This window comes from Tupaia chinensis, unplaced genomic scaffold (assembly GCF_000334495.1).
Source record: "Tupaia chinensis unplaced genomic scaffold, TupChi_1.0 Scaffold000429_1, whole genome shotgun sequence".
Lineage (NCBI taxonomy): Eukaryota > Metazoa > Chordata > Mammalia > Scandentia > Tupaiidae > Tupaia > Tupaia belangeri.
In genome coordinates this window covers 6,352,660-6,358,047 of record NW_006159934.1, presented here as the reverse complement: position 1 = coordinate 6,358,047, position 5,388 = coordinate 6,352,660, and positions in this window count along the sequence as shown.

The following is a 5,388-nucleotide window of genomic DNA, read 5'->3' as shown; positions in this document are numbered from 1 at the left end:
TCTTCTCTTCTATAACCTTATTGTTTAGGGTAAGGATGAGGGTGATATATTCTAAAATAAAAAGGAATGTAGCCTAGAGCATCTTTTTTTTTTTTTTTTGTATCAGAAAATGTGAGGTATTGGCCATTACTGTGCCTGTACTAGAGGAGAAGGAGAGGAAATATTGCCCACAGCAGGTTTGACTTTGAGGGGATTAAGTATTAGGGGCTCCAGAAGAGCTCTTCCAAATACCACTGAGCCATACTGCACACATAGCAGTTCCTCCATCTGTGAATGGTGGCGACCTCTTAAGGGGTGCCTTGTTGGGTCTGTGACTTGATAGGGGTCTTCATTGTGTATCACAAGAACGACCTACGTTTTTGAACTGGTAGCCTCAAACATTCTGATGAATCATGTGCACCTTGAGGTTGTAGAATCAAAACGGCTTACGTCTCTGTTTATGACTGGAATCTGCCATCCTTCCCAGTTGCATGAAGTCTTGATTTTGGTTGCCAATTTTTAATTTTAATGATAGAAAGAGAGAGAGAGAATGAGAGAGAAGAGAAGAGAAGAGCACTCCTGACAGGGTCTTTTCACACCACAATACCCCTTATTTATCCCTTCAGCTCCTAAGGATCCTATTCATAGGCCTGAGGTGTCCTCAAGCTCACCTAGGGACCTGAACCTACAATTAACAGCCTTGCAGGGCACTTTAGTTCCTGCTGCACCATGGTAGAGAGAAGATTTGACCCTGGACTCTGGAAGTAGACTGCCTTATAACCTTCCAGACTCACACCTGATTCAAAACAAAATCAGAGTCCATGGGAGCAATGACTGGTGCCTATGACATGAGGATTATCCTATTCTGGAGAGCTTGGCTTAGAGGCATGGCATCAGTGGCTCAGCAAGAAGGGCTGCAGGGACAGGAGGGAAGCCAGAGTGGACCCAAGGCTGCCCAAGAGTCAGCAGGTGAAGTATTACCAAACTTGAAGGGACATGGGAGAGCTGGGTACTTTCAGCACCTAAGGAGGCCCAATGTGTCCAGGTAGACATAGGCTGAGATAGGAGCCTCAGAATAGGAAGGCTTCAACACTGTGCTCTCAGGTTTGTCCATCCTCAGCCAGACTCTCACCAGCAGCTGGAGCAAGGAGAGAGGGGTGGATAAAGAATCCAGAAGAAGGTGGATGATAGGAGGTAGGCAGGGGAAAGGGCCGCATTCGTGCAGGAAGGGCTGACCTCACTTAGGACCTACTAGAATGCTAAGTAGAAAATTCAAAGTAGAAATCTTGAGACCAGAGTTGTACTGAACTAACATGCTGGGAGGGCTCCTCTGACTGTGAGCTTTGGAGACTCCCAAGGCTGCCCCAAGGGAGTTCAGACACAGAGGTGCTGGCGGAGTAATCCAGTCCAGCTTCCCCAGTGGCTAGATAGCTCCCTGCCCTGGCTGTCACAGATCTTTGTAGACTGTGTGGACTGAGGTCCCCAGCCCTGGAGAGCCATTCCATGTCCACCAAAGTAGTGATGGGAGCCTGCAGCCTTGCAGTCACCTTTGGACCCAAAGAGCCCATTCATTTCTCTCCCTGATTCTGAGAACCATCTCCATTTCACTCTTCTAGGTTGTTAAGATGCTTGCTTCCTTTCAGGTACACATGGAAATTAGATGGAATAAAATGCCCTACAATTACTTGATGTTTTTCTAATTTGATTCTCAACAGCCTTCCGAATCTCATTGTCTCATCACTGCCACAGAACAAAATGTGAAAACATTGATGGGGCATTTGGGTTTCTGTCCTTTCCTTGCACCACAAAAACCAAATCATTTTCTTGAGAGAGAGCCTTTCAATTTTGTCACAAATGGATGAAGCCCATAAATTAATGGAAAGGCATTAAGTTATTTCTAAAGGAAAACCAAGAGACTTGTGTTCCTAGTTATGATCAATTTATATTAGTTTCCTGTTGTCTGTTTTCCTGAGGGGAAATGTCTGCAGGGAAATGTGAAAATTATAGTTAGATAGGAGGAATAAGTATTAGTGTTCTATAACATGGTAGGGTGACTATAGTTAACAATAATTGACTGTATGCAACCATGTGCCACCTGAAGATGTTTCAGTCAGCAATGGGTGACATATATGGTGGTGGTCCCACAAGGAGCTAGAGAGTATGTCGTGGGCTCTACCGTCTAGGTTTGTGTAAGTGCATAAGGTTTATATAATGATGATCACACAGTGGCACAGTCACCTACTGAGGCATTTTCTACAACATGGCTTTGTCAATAACACACAACTGTGTTTCAAAAGAGCTAGAAGAGAGGGCTTTGACTATTTCCAACAAAAAAGAGATAATAAATGGTGGATGGACATGCTAACAACCCCAATTTGATCATCACACATTGCATACAAGCATCAAAATAATCACATTGGGAACCAGCAGGTGGTGTGGTGGTTAAGGCACTGAACTTCTATATAGGTGACCAAGGTTTGAGTCCTGGCCTCAGTGGATTGCTCACATCAGGTGTGTGTGGGTGCATGTCCAAAAGCCCAAGAGGAGGCTGGAGGAGAAGTGATTGCAGCGTGGTCATCCCCCTGGGGGATGATTTCTTGCTTTCTGTCTCTCTGTCTCTCTGGTGTAGTGCATGTGCCCTATAGCAAAAAATCTCTCTCTCTCTCAAAAAAAACATCATATTATACCTCATAAATATATACAATTATTATTTATTAACTTTAAATAATAATAGGTCTGGCCTCATACCTAGTGCCTCATAAAAATATACAATTATTATTTATCAACTTAAAATAATAATAGGTCTGGCCTCATACCTAGTGGTTAAAGTTTTCAGATCCTATGTGGCCAATCACAGTTCAACTCTTGGCCCTGGTGTGCAAGCATGTCTCAAATCATGACAGAATGGAGAAATAGAGCAGAGAAAATTGTGATGTGATCACGCTCATTGGGGGTGTTTCCTTCCTCTCTTTCTCCCTCTCTCTCTGTCTCTGGTAAGTGCATGTACCCTCTGGCAATTAAAAAAATAATAATACATCTTAAGAAACAGTCCTAAAAAAAAAAAAGAAAGAAAGAAACAGTCCTAGCACTCATGGAGCTTTGACCGTTCTGAGATGTTTAGGATGTTCTTCCTATCCTGAGATGGACAATGTGATCCCTTTTTTGTGTCCACGTGAATACTTTTGTCTCTTTTTCATGTAGACTGGGGGGTTGGTTTCCTATTGCAACTTTGGAATGAGCCCTGATGCAATTTTCCTGAGGTAGGGGTAGCCATTCTTTGGCATTAGCTCCTCAGGCTCCTGGGTCTGCCTGAGAGGCAGGTACACCTTTGCCAAAACAACTTTCTTAAAAGCAGGCAGCATGATGAGGGTTAATAATGTCCCAGTTTTCTGAGATAGTTTGAAAATAATTTATGCACCAAATTGAATTTTGAAGTTGAGGCTTTTTAGTGTCAGTGTGTGTGTGTGTGTGTGAGTGTTTTTCAAGGCTCCCCAGGGAATCTTCATAATGCAAATGCAATATTAACCTGGTGGCTTTGTCTATTTGGCTGCTATAACAAAAATACCATATGCTGGATGGCACAAAAACAGCAAATATTTATTTTTTCACAGTTCTGGAGGTTGAGAATTCCAAGATAAAGGCACTGGCAGATTCAGTATCTAATGAGGGCCAATTCCTCATAGATAGCATCTTTAGGTGTCTTTTATAAGAGCCCTAGTTCCACCACGAGGCCTCTGTCCTCATGACTTAATCCCCTCTTAAAGGTCCCATCTCTTAATACTATCACATTAGGGATTAGGTTTCAAAATACATTCATTTCCTTCCAATGGCCCTCCAAATCTTAATGCATTCTAGCATCAATTCAGAAGTTTAATGTCTCATCTAAATATTAAATCAGATACAGGTGAGACTCAGGTAGAATTCACATTGAGACAAATTCCCTTTCTATCATGTGAACAACCACATGCTCATGGACATGTGGAGATTTTATGTAGAAAAATCAAAGATCTAAAGGCCTGAGAGGGACTATGGAAATCCCAGAACCTGACCCCAAGCAGTGTTTTAATTCTTTCTACAGAATCCTAACCAGGTGGCTTTCTAGTCCATAATACCACTAGCTGAGGACTTTACCACTACTTAGAGGTACACACTTTTATGTAAATGAAATCACCGAAGTGAGATTCTTTTCAGTGAGTTGAAATAAATCTTCCCAATCGTTTCTATCTCCTGATCCTAATGTAACCTTTGGAATACAGAACCATTAAAACTAGGGACCAGCAGTTAGCGTAATGGCTATGTTGCTGGACTCCCACGTAGTCGACCATGGTTCGAGTCCTGGACCCAGTGGCTTAAACTCACGCCGGGCGCGTGTGCGTGCGTGCCTAAGATCCCGAGAGGAGAGTGGAGGAGAAGGGATTGTGGTGTGGCCATCCCCCCTGAGGGGTGATTTCCTGCTTTCGGTCTCTCTGTCTCTGTCTGTCTGGCGAGCGCACGCGCCCTATAGCAAAAACCTCTCAAAAAAAAAAAAAACAAAAAACTATTCTCTGAGCTTCTCTTCTTTTCTCCAGACTAACACAACAGTTGCTTCCACCATTAGCCATGTGATAAGAACTCAAATTCCTGGATTTCTGGTACCTTTTGCTCATCAGTCTTTTTTTTTTTTTAGAGAGAGATTTTTGTTGCAGGACACATGTGCTCACCAGAGAAGACAGAGACTGAGAGACACAAAGTGAGAAATCACCCCTCTGGGAGTATCCCCCCCCTTCACCTCCATTCTCCTCTTGGGATTTTGGGCATGCATGCACACATGCCCGTTGTGAGCCACCTGGTCTGGGACTTGAAAGGCAGTTGACTACGTGGGAGTCCAGCGATGGAACCATTATGCCATCTGCTGGTCCTGCTCATCAGTCTTTATCTAAGGCAAAACCAGGAGTCCAGGTTTTCTGAGCAGATCTGTCATCACTTCCACACTGAAAACTTGAGAGAGTCTGTCTAGAAGCTATGGTACCCTGCACTTGTCAAGCAACAGCCCTCATCATCTTTCAATGCAGAAATAATCAAATGAGCTAAAGGTCAAGTGACACACAGTAGGACTACTGAAGACTTCCAACTCTAAGAGGGGAGTCTATCCTCCAAATGAGGGCCTTTTTATTGTTGTTGTTAATCAGTTTATTTAGATGTAATTGACTTATAATAAGCTGCACAAATTTAAAGCATACAGTTTGATACATTTGACATATGTATATAGCCATGACATATGACACATTTGACATATGTATACAGATATTACTGTATTATTATCAAGATAATAAGCATGTCCAACACCCCCAAAGTTCCCTTGTGCTTTTTTATAATTTCCCCTTCCATCCATCCCTGATCCACTGACCTGTTTTCTTTTCTTTTAAAATC